Source organism: Pagrus pagrus (assembly GCF_965226575.1).
Source record: "Pagrus pagrus genome assembly, contig: HAP1_SCAFFOLD_98, whole genome shotgun sequence".
In the NCBI taxonomy this organism is placed as follows: Eukaryota; Metazoa; Chordata; class Actinopteri; order Spariformes; family Sparidae; genus Pagrus; species Pagrus pagrus.
Window position 1 is genome coordinate 64,761 of NW_028175365.1, and position 12,338 is coordinate 77,098.

Sequence of the window (12,338 nt, forward strand, 5' to 3'; positions counted from 1 at the left end):
GCGTAGTTTCCCACCAATGCTGGGGTGTTACGCCTAGTGTGCCACCAATGCTGGGGTGTTACGCGTAAACGGAGGTGGATGAGTTTTGCCGTTAAAAAAAATAAAATTATTCAGCTCAAGAAAAAAAATAAATATCATTGGACGAAGACATAGGGAAACCTATGCAGTTACGCGTAGTTTCCCATCAATGCTGGGGTGTTACGCGTCGTGTCCCATCAATGCTGGGGTGTTACGCGTAGTGTCCCATCAATGCTGGGGTGTTACGCGTAGTGTCCCATCAATGCTGGGGTGTTACGCCTAGTGTGCCACCAATGCTGGGGTGTTTCGTGTAAACTGAGGTGGATGAGTTTTGCCGTTAAAAAAAAAATAAAATTATTCGGCTCAAGAAAAAAATAAAATGTATCATTGGACGAAGACATAGGGAAACCTATGCAGTTACGCGTAGTTTCCCACCAATGCTGGGTTGTTACGCGTCGTGTCCCATCAATGCTGGGGTGTTACGCGTAGTGTCCCATCAATGCTGGGGTGTTACGCCTAGTGTGCCACCAATGCTGGGGTGTTACGCGTAAACGGAGGTGGATGAGTTTTGCCGTTAAAAAAAAATAAAATTATTCAGCTCAAGAAAAAAATAAAATTATCATTGGACGAAGACATAGGGAAACCTATGCAGTTACGCGTAGTTTCCCACCAATGCTGGGGTGTTACGCGTAGTGTCCCATCAATGCTGGGGTGTTACGCGTAGTGTCCCATCAATGCTGGGGTGTTACGCCTAGTGTGCCACCAATGCTGGGGTGTTACGCGTAAACGGAGGTGGATGAGTTTTGCCGTTAAAAAAAAATAAAATTATTCAGCTCAAGAAAAAAATAAAATTATCATTGGACGAAGACATAGGGAAACCTATGCAGTTACGCGTAGTTTCCCACCAATGCTGGGGTGTTACGCGTCGTGTCCCATCAATGCTGGGGTGTTACGCGTAGTGTCCCATCAATGCTGGGGTGTTACGCCTAGTGTGCCACCAATGCTGGGGTGTTTCGCGTAAACGGAGGTGGATGAGTTTTGCCGTTAAAAAAAATAAAATTATTCGGCTCAAGAAAAAAATAAAATGTATCATTGGACGAAGACATAGGAAAACCTATGCAGTTACGCGTAGTTTCCCACCAATGCTGGGGTGTTACGCCTAGTGTGCCACCAATGCTGGGGTGTTACGCGTAAACGGAGGTGGATGAGTTTTGCCGTTAAAAAAATATAAAATTATTCGGCTCAAGAAAAAAATAAAATTTATCATTGGACGAAGACATAGGGAAACCTATGCAGTTACGCGTAGTGTCCCACCAATGCTGGGGTGTTACGCGTAGTGTCCCATCAATGCTGGGGTGTTACGCCTAGTGTGCCACCAATGCTGGGGTGTTTCGCGTAAACGGAGGTGGATGAGTTTTGCCGTTAAAAAAAAAATAAAATTATTCAGCTCAAGAAAAAAAAAAAAATTATCATTGGACGAAGACATAGGGAAACCTATGCAGTTACGCGTAATGTCCCACCAATGCTGGGGTGTTACGCGTAGTGTCCCATCAATGCTGGGGTGTTACGCCTAGTGTGCCACCAATGCTGGGGTGTTTCGCGTAAACGGAGGTGGATGAGTTTTGCCGTTAAAAAAAATAAAATTATTCAGCTCAAGAAAAAAAAAAAAATTATCATTGGACGAAGACATAGGGAAACATATGCAGTTACGCGTAATGTCCCACCAATGCTGGGGTGTTGCGCGTAAACGGAGGTGGATGAGTTTTGCCGTGAGAAGGGGCAATACGCTGAGGCTGATTCTGATTCCGATGCTGTTGTTGGCCTTGACAGCTCAGGCGGTGGATTCATGAATTTGGTCAAGATGTTCTAGGACAAATGACACATGTGTTATGGGTGTGGAAATCATGAAATGTAACCTATAAAAGCTATGCAACAATAAAGCAATGTTAGAAACAACTGAAACGTCTTCGAGTCGTGTGTGTGTGACATATCAATAAAGTTTATTGATCTACGGATCCGCTGTTTGGGTATGTCATATCATTTGAAACTGAAGACCACTGTTTGTCAACCAAATCCTGAGAAGGCCTGCGAGACTGGGAGACCATCATCACCAGTTCCCTTTCAGGCTCCACCTGGCGATCACCTCCTGACCCAACGATTCGGACACGGGATGACCAAGGAAACATCAACACAGACGGACATCACCTATCCCTTATGGTGGTCACCACCTGGTACCGAAGAGGGGCATGACGAGGTGAATTGGCACAGGTTCAAGGAGGAGACACTCGGACGCAGCTGCCCGGGTAGCCGAGGTCAGAAACAAAAGAACATTACCGACTGGTTCATATCAGGGCAGACAAGAGAGCCCGTACCTGAGTGTAGCTTTACCTGCCGTCCCAGAACCAGTACTACCTGGTTCGGACCCAATCCAAGACTCTGCACCGTCGCAGTACCTAGCAGAGACCACGACAAGGGCTGGAAAGAGTTTAGATTAAACAGACCCTTTACAGATGTCGAATAATTGTGATCCAGAGTTTATTACTCTTAGCTGTGACAGGGGATGCTGTGTACGATTCTGTGGTGTATGTATATATGTGTGCAGTGTAAAAGAAGTACAATAAAGAAGCCTGATGTGACATGACAGTTGGTTGATTTCTTTATTCTCACAAACAAAATGGTAGTACAAGCAAGACACAAGACAAAATAAAGAAGATTGTGTTTTTATTTATTTCTTTGTTCACATGCATTCATTATTCAGCCTCTACATGCTCACATATCAAAGACAATAATAATAATAATAATAATAATAATAATAATAATAATAATAATAATAGGGATGAAAATACAGACACACAAGTCTTGGGCTCATCTCATTCATGTCCTGTCTGCTTGTGTGGGGTCCCAGATTTTCTCTTCTTATTTTTCATACAGACAGGTCTTTCCCACTTGACTGAGCCCTTAGTAGACTTACGCTGCACTTTAGCGGAAACCTTATTGTTGTCATTTTTATGTCCGTTCTGTCTTTTTTCCGTGTAGTCGCTGAGTAATTGTTTGCATCTGACAGCAGAGGATTCTGCACGATCTGCATTGTACTTTTCCAGAGCCGCACATTTCCACTGCAGGTTGACAATATTGGTTATGGGAGAATTACCAAACTGCACCAGAGCATCGTAAGACATTTCGGGTCCGGCTCTAATGACTCGATTGGTAAAGTCTCTCTTGAACGCTATCCCGCAGTGCAAGCAGTTCCAGAATTCGTGAGAAGGGGCAATACGCTGAGGCAGATTCTGATTCTGATGCTGTTGTAGAGTGGACACCGGTTGGTCTTGACAGCTCAGACGCTCGGGACAATCTGAAGCCAACGTGGTCTTGGTCAAACACGTAGATGCCGTCGCAACACATGTCCTCGGGTGAATCTCCCATTCGTACGTATCCATGAGTCAATTGTCGCAGTGTACAATAGGCAGTGATGTGCGAGAACAACCATATCAAGGCTGCTATCTTTCTGTTGTAGGTGGTAGGTTGAACGGTTCTTTTTAACTGTAGCTCGATCCCGCCTTCTAATGGTAGAGCGATCAACGAAACTCTCTTGGAAGCAGTGATGGTTTTCACCAGGCTCGAAGAAGTCTCTATAGGGAATCCCGATGCTATCAAGTGTTTGAATAACATAACTCTCTCGGCCGTGACGTTGTACCTAGAGTTGTATCTACGAACGGGACCGATCATCGCCATGCACATGTACGAAAGCAGCTTATCGTTGGTCCCTGTGGAGGAAGTGGACCTTAAGTTCCTTCTCAGCTGTTCAACTTTTAGCTGAGCCTGGCGCCTGTCTTCGTGCAACTCGGGGTACTGCTGCGATAGGAACTGGGCTCTGTCACGGCTCCTGTTTAACGAGCCATAAAATTGGTAGAGGCAACGCAAGGGGTAGTCACTCAGATACCTGGGTGCCTCCAGCTCCTCCAGTGTGCGAATATGCGACTTGAGTTGGTGGAGTATGTCTTTGCCCAACGTCTTCTGTTTGGTTATTTCATCCCGTCTCTTGAGCGACTCCAACTGTTCGAGGAACTTGATAGGTTTCAGACTTTGACCCGCGCCGCCGCTGCAGCCACCGTTATCGTCCTTGGTCATGTCATCTTTGGAGAACACACTACCGCAAGGTCCAACTCTCACCATTTCGCAGTTGTTGTTGTTGTTGTTGTTGTCGTCATCGTCAATGCGGAAAGTACACGTTTCGTCCTTCTCACTGAAAACAAATTGTTCGTGCCTGAGCGTGAAATGGTAGCATGAGATCTTCCTCCTCACTTCTTCCCACGTATCAACCGTTATCTCTGTCTCAAAGTAACACTCGGGACACTCCTTGGTGTCCATAGCCAACTGTGGCACAATGGGGTAGCGGAGCATCAGCGCAAAGAAGTCCTGTAGCGAGTCCAAGGTGTTGAGGGACTCTTCGTGAGAGCAAATGATAAAGTCTCTGCTCAGCTTCGCGTAGACGGCAACGGCTTCGGAGAGTGTCAGCGGCTGATTCGGTCTTTTGACTATAGACGCGCTGTTTTCCACACCTCGGACGGTCAGCAGTACGGTGTATTCGTTTACTTGTTTGTTACAAGGTTCCTCGGGTGACAAGGACGATCGCTTGGGCTCCCGAACAAGCGTGTCTACAAATTCCCGCAGCTGTGGATCTATCACTCCCGACAACCGTGCTTTACACGCTAAATCATACAGGTCGATCACTGACATTTGGTCCGTGTGCCGCCGTCGAGGCTCCTGGACCTCAGCGCCTCTAGGGCTCCGAGAGCTACGGTATCCGCGAGCTGACCGTGACCTTCCCACTCCGCTAGACACACCATGAGTCCTATCCATCTGGGGTCTCGTGAGCACGCCGGGTGTTTCACGTCGCTCCTCTTGGAAACAGAGGGCCAGAGACTGGTTAGTTGGGCAAATGCAGACATGCCAGTGTTGCCGATAAACCTCTCGGGTAAAGTGTAGTGGACGGCGAGGTTGTCATCACCACGCACAGAAGGTGAAGACATTATCTCCCTCTCTAGGTTATGTGGCAACTCCCTGAATGTGTACGCGAGGGCAAGAGCATCACTACTAGTGGTGGTGGTGGTGGTGGTGTTGGTGTTGGTGTTGGTGTTGGTGGCGGTGGTGGTAATGTTCGTCAAGACAATACAACGACTGATGGAGCGAGCACGTTTCAACATCTCTGCTCGCCTCCCTTCCCGAATCACAATCACGATCCGTAGGCGGTTAGGACATACGTTGGGGCACAGTTTGTCAGCAATGGCTAGTGTTCCCGTCACAAGGTTAAGAACCCTCTCCCCTGCCTTGTCTGACGAGTCATGTACAAACACCGGTCTCAGTCCGCACCCGTACACCAGCACGGTGTACACGTCGTGCATGAGAGATAAGAAATTGTGAGGTTTGTAATACTTGACAAGCCTGCCGTTATCGTCCAATCTCACCCTTGTCGTGTAGTTGGCGTGCACCACAGGTTCGAAGAATACATGCCCGCCGTTCAAGGGGAGAGCAGGTACGAATTCGATCTCTACACGTGAATTGAGTATGAGTAAACTCGAGACTCCCAGCTCACGCCACTCACAGTTCACCATGACTTCTGTGGTTGCTGTTGATGTTGCTGCTTCTTGTCTCAAACCATCAACCTGCCTTGTCCCAACGTCTTCAATTTCATTCTGTCTCACGAAGGAGTCATTGTAGTTTATTAGGTACCAAAATCTTTCCCTGCTCGGTATCAGTTTGCCATCGGAGGAGCACCTCTTCCAATCTCGCAGTTGCTTACCGCACCAGCTGCCCTCTCCCGAGTCTTCTCGAGCAAGCGCCTCAGTGAAATCCGTCCCCGACTCCCATCTATACTTTAACTGTGACACGTTTGAGCAAAACGACCCGGGGTCTCTCTTTGACCACGGTAAAGGTCTCTTCCAGGTTTCGGGACCTCGGATTCCCTTCGGTAGGCAGTTGACCTTACAGAATTCCCTAAGCGTACGGATGCAACGAACGTGCACCTCTGCACAGCCGCTCTCGAAGTCGTCACCTCGTGGCACAGTGTCCACAGGAGTCCTGATGACAGCGTGTATTCCCGACTCCCCTTGCATCTCGGACACTTTCAACGTCCCTTGATTTGAATGTAGCACAAGGTTACCAACGTTGCTGACGCGAATTATATCTTTTGACTTGTCAAGTATAATGGCTACGTCCTCCCTCTCGCCACAGCGCCCTTTACAGGAGACCAGGTACCCCGCTCTGTTTGTTTTCAGAACGTCTAGGTCCAGGGGTGAAATGTGGTGAGTCCAACAACATTCTGCCACAGAGTCTGCCTCGGGTGTGAAGACGGTTACTGTTCGCGATCTAAAAGGCCCCGTGGCACCTGCGAACCAAGCCAGTGCTCGCTGCAGGTAATTGTACACGCCGCGTTTCGAGCATTTTATCTCAAGCTCTTCGTGCACCTCTCCCGAGAGCATTCTGCACGCTAGGGCTACGATGAATTCCGAAGCCGAGCACACCTCGGTGTGAAAAATCAGACTTTCGTCCACCGGAGCGGTGTCATCACCGCGACCATCATCATTGCTGCTGCTGCTGCTGCTGCTGCTGCTGCTAGATGGAGAAGCGTACCACTCTCCAGGCTCGACTATCACAATCAGGTTGGCGATAGGCACCAACGTCTCGTGTTGGAAAACCTTCAGTCCTTTATTCACCACCTTACAAATGCCTCTAGTCCACACCTTTTCGGTAGGGCACGTCAGCACGCGGGAGCACAAGGTGTCAAAACCTCTCCACGCGGCAGGGTCTCGTGCTCGAGCCATCCTAGAATCAATGTCCATACGTCCGAATGAGGCCAGGCCCAATTTGTCTGGTGGTAAACTCTTCATCAGTCTAGAATGAAAATTGACAGGAGGAGCGGCACAGAGCCACTTCACCACAGTGTTGTTGTTGTTGTTACCCTGGCCACCTATGGAGGTCAGGCTTTCAGAGAGGGGATATTCATGCTCCCAGTCTTGATGATCCTGAGACAGCTCACTGGGGGCTCTTTTGAATGTCCACTGCGCACGGATCAGTTTAAGCCAAGACCTTTCGTTCGTCACGTTATACCCTTCTAAAGGATCCCGGCCTCCGGTGCGCATGAACATGTCACTGATAACGGAGCTCTTGGTTTTACACTTGATGCGTTCTCGTGTGTCTATAGGTTCGGGATCGGGCCACTCGGGGTCCTCTTTCTTCAACACGTCCGTTCTGTAGAGCGAGCTACTGTCCACAACTACCGCGACAGACTCCAGCTTCTGCACCAAGGGTCCCTTGTCTCTCATGTAGAAAAGAGGAGACTCGGATGCGAATGCCATAGTGTAGCCGTCTACCACCGTGGTGCCTGGGTGGCGGTTGACACCGCAAGATTTACTTGCTAGTTGCATGAATGTCCAAGTGCCGAGACTTGTCCTGACCTCACTTGGGAAACGTTCCACTTTGTCGAACTCAAACACAGGACCGAGCGTTCTAGAGTAGGCTCGCAACAGGAGCTCTTCTTCGTCTCCGCGAGGCAGCAGCTCACAACCCCTCCAGAGTTCCCAGGGTTGCACAGGCTTTGGGTTGCAACACCTCGATAGCAGAGGCGCTAGCCTGTGATCCTGAGCACACAAGAACGCGCCGATTGTATTTGCTCTCAGTCTTTGTGAGTGAAACGGTGCTGCGTCTGTGCCCCTCGTCCATACCGATGCGCCTCTGTGTCTACTGAGTGTGATCAGCTTGCACATTGGGAAGCAGTTGACCCTGCAACTTTCCGCCAAATGGCTCAATAGAGCGTATATTGGCGACAGCTCGCCCCTGCCGTGTACGGTAAACTCGTAGTCGAGTATCACGTCTCCAATGTTCATGTCCGGTACGCACGGATGAATGGATCTGTAGAACCAGGTCAGACAGGCGCTCACGTCAAAGTTCTTCTTGGTACCCCGTGTGGCAAGGACCCTCGCGCAGTGTCCCAGTAGCACAGCCTCGTCTAAGCACGCCTCGTAAACCGAGCCACATTCACCGTGAGGCCTGTCCGCCCTAATCATCGAGTAACTGTTCGGGGAAGACTTGACGGTGAGATTCAGATTGTATTCCGATAGCGGGTAAGAGAGCATGTCTTCGTCGCTCTCCTCCAGATCACATTCTTTTGCGATCTCGATAGAAGGGAAGAACTCTCCATCTCCTATGGTAGAGGGAGCAGTCGATGATCCCATCTTTCGCTTTTGTAACCTAAGCCAAGATCTCTTGTACAGAGGCCCATCAACTCTTTCAGTCTCTCCACCTCCTCCTCCTCCTCCTCCCCCTATTGCAGGGTTGTCGATTGCCACGTTGAATAGACACTGTTGATTCTTTCTGCGACAGGTCTTGAAGAGACGGAAGAGTTTCTGTTCCTCGTAACCTTTCGCGTTCTCGCTACGTATGGCCTGCTCTACCCTGGACATCTCGACGATTAGCCCGCCGTCTGCAATAGCTCCAGAGTCGATCGTTGTCTTATTTGCAGCGTTGGGAGAATAATTTAGTTGAAAGAAGCAGTCGCTACAGTCGAGCAGCAACGGCATAGGCAGTGGGCTCGATTTCTCATTTGGTATAATGACACACAAGTCATCTGTAAGCAATGTAGGCGCCCCTAACCATCGGGGTTCCGGTGTTACTCCACTTGTATTGGGGATCTTTAAAACAGCTCTGCCGTACCCGTGTTTGAAGTAAAACACACCGCAAGCCCTCAATATGTTCAAGTTAACCAGTCCCAGTGTCCGTATCCCAATCGTCACCCACTTGTAACTTGATTCACAACTTCGCCCGAGTCCAAATTTGACCACATGTCCCGTTGTTATCCTTGGTGGACCGCCGTAGACAGCTCTGGATACGTTTGATATGATTTGATTTTCATCTACATCATCATCATCATCATCATCATCAGATTCACAATCTATAGAGTTACAATCATTGTCCTGACCAACGCACCCATTCGCCACGTCATCCTCATCAATATCCTCCCATTCAGCTTCGTCTTCGGCTTCAACCTCCCCTCTCCCTACACCGTGTCCAACTCCCAATATGTCATCTTCCAGCTCCTCGCACATTACATCTTCCACACCTGAAAGATCCAGGTTCATGATGAGCCCAGAATGTACAGTCGGGGCGACAGAAACAAGCCTTCTGAGTTCTGATAAAACCGAATGACATCTTACAGTGAACCTGATCTCACAGTTCTTCTCTGATATCGCGTATAACGACGGCTCTTTTAGAGACAGGTATGACAAGAGCAGAGTCTGAGCCTCTCTCAGGCTGAGGGTTGACATGAACGAGAGTTGGACAGGACTGCTTGCACTCTCGGACTTGTTGACACTCAGCTGCCTGAAGACATTGTACGCGTACATGATAGCGACACACCCTGTGAAACGTAAGATAAGCGGGGCTACGATTGTCATGGTCCCGGGCAGCAAGCACACAGATTGATTGAAAACATTATTCTTTGATCTGAACCCTTTAGGAAGCACCCTGTGATACTCGAAGCTCCTGAAGACGTGCAATGTCGGCACATTCCCTGCGGTCCTACACACGGTTTTACTTTGGTCCCCGTTTTCATCTCCGTTGCATGATATCACAACAGGAGGAATGCCAGGGAAACCCCTTTCCACTCTAAACATAGAGTAGCCACATGGGAACCATTCTGTTACATAGCCACTCGTAGCCGAAACGTCATTGTAGTCGTCGTCGTCGTCGCCGCAGCCGCCGCCGCCGCCGCCGTCGTCGTCTCTAAACTGAACCTTTCCTTCTACCCCTGACATACCAGCCCCGCTCTTGGGTACAATGACCACAGCGTCTCTCAATATGTGTCTCAAAACCACAACAATGTCATTCTCTGCAAGAATAGAGAACCCCGAGGGGAGTCTTGTCATGTCTCTCAGAGACGTCAAGCCTTCGCGAACACAGCAGTTGTCGCGAACAGGGGTGCCGGAGGGTTTAGTATTCGCATCGGGCTCCGGCTCAAGCTCCCGACGGCTGGAAATGTTTTGCTGCTGCTGTCGATGCTGCTGTTGATGCCGCTGAAGCAGCAGCGCCGAGTCCGACTTTAGAGGGTGCAAGTCTCTCAGGTCTAAGAGTTTTCCCCCAGTATCAGATATAACACATGTTAGTCTGAACTCTATCCCCAACTTGCGGTCCCCCATAGCCAGAGCGCACAGTGTACGAATCATCTCTTCTCGACAGCCTTCGTCAAAGATCAGACAGATGTCGAGTTTCCACGAGGAGACCAAACTGTACAGACATTGACCGTCTGTCGCGTAGATGGTGCAGCCGGGGTCCATTCTCAGGCCTCGAATGTCACGCTCCTTGACGATGTAACACGTCTGCCAGTTTGAACACAAGCCGGACAACGTATCGCAGATTGAGTCCGAGGACCGTCGACAGGTCACCAGCGAAGGCAGTACTCGCGCTCCAGCTCCACCGTTGCCGTGCATCCTAAAAGCCACATCTGAGAACACGGACAGGGTCTCCTCGAAGACCTCGAAGGCTTCTTCTCCAAGACACAATTTCTTGGGAGGACGTGGCTCTGTGAAATGCTCGATTTGCACCACTCGGCCTCTACTGTCGATCGTCGTAAACGTACCCTCACCAGTCTGTACCCTACTGTACCCTACTTTGGCTAGCCTAATGGGTGTCAGAGAAAGACATCTTTTCAGTGTCCCCTGATACAAAGTCCGGCACCTTACAATGAACCTGGACACCCATATCGGATCTAACTGGGCGAATACTTCACTCTGGCAACCGAATAGGTGCGATCGTTCATCGTCAGTGAGCTGAAACTTTCCCCATTTGAGACACGTGTAGATGTAGAACATGTACTTATCACACATGCGAACGAGAGATCTCACAGTATTACATCTGTTGATTGCGACAGGTTTACGTGTCTGAACGCTTGTAGTAGTAGTAGTAGTAGTAGTAGTAGTAGCAGCAGTAGCAGTAGCAACATCGTGATGGCCACCTCTAACGGCACCGTTTCGTTCTGGAAGAGAGATGATTTGTTTGATCATAGTATCTCGTTGGGGACCACCTTGCCCGAGGTGATCACAGCTATCTTCTCAAAAAACAACGTCTTGGGTGATGAACAAATGTCGGTTGTGGAGCAAGGGTCGTCGAGTCCGGGTCATCTCGATGATGAAATCGAGTCAATGGAAAAGGGATCCGTTAACCCTGGGAGTAGGACGAAGGTCCCGGATTGTCATGACACCAGCATGAGCTCTGAGTGTTCCTTTGATGTTCAGCCAAATAAGAAGCCACCGAAAGTCATACGTTTCCAAAATAGCGACAGTGAAGAAGAGACTATGTCAATACCTTATGAGTGTGACGATTACCGCCAACGTGAGGAATATGAACCCCCCCGGGTCGACTACCTTCCATCACGGAGAGTTACGAAATGGACCACCGCAGACCTATCTAGAGAAAAATCACCCCGAGGAGCAAGAGGGGACACAGCGGCCTGCTCTAATCGTAGGTGTATGCGATGCGAGGCCTACGACGCTCACTGCAAGTCCGCCGCCGAGAACTACAGGCGGACCCTGACCAGCTACACTAAGACCGTTTCTGAACTCATGATAGGCTTTAAGAAGGTCCTAGAGCGGTACCCCGAGCTTAGGGTCGATTCCAGTGACGAGCATCTCCACTACATGGTACAGGCTGCGCTAGGGCGCAACAACCTTGTACAGGAGATGGTTCGCCTAGCTGCAAAGAGTCAGCTTCGAGAGGTTGTCAAAGCGGAGCCCTATGATGATGATGATGATGATGATGATGATGATGATGACAAAGAGGCCAAGTGTGGTGACCGCGCCATCGTTTCGATCCACGAAGCCTTAAACGCGTGCTACACTGACGGCGAGGCGCTAAGGATGGTCCTCCAGCGTTACACCAACCTGTACGTTCGCTACATAGAGGTGTGGAGAGAAATGTCTTCCAAGGTGTCAAGAGACATCTCTGTGATGGAGTTTGTGAACCTAACTCAAGACAGACCGGGCGTGAGCCACGGCGAGCCTTGGTCCGAGGCGAGAGCCTATGTGGCTCGCATGCTAAACAAGGTGATCTCTGTCACCCCCAGGGCGGTAGGAGAAGCTTGCGTCTGTGCACTGAAGACCATAGATCTCAACCTCTCGTCGGCGCCAGCAAATTTTGACAAACGCAAGGGGGTCATAGACGCTGCGATCGAGGACGTTCGCACTCGTTTGGACATGAGTTCTCGGAAGTGGAGTTGGGACTCTCACATGAACGACCTGTACTTTGATGTCCGCAGTGACCTGACGGTGTTG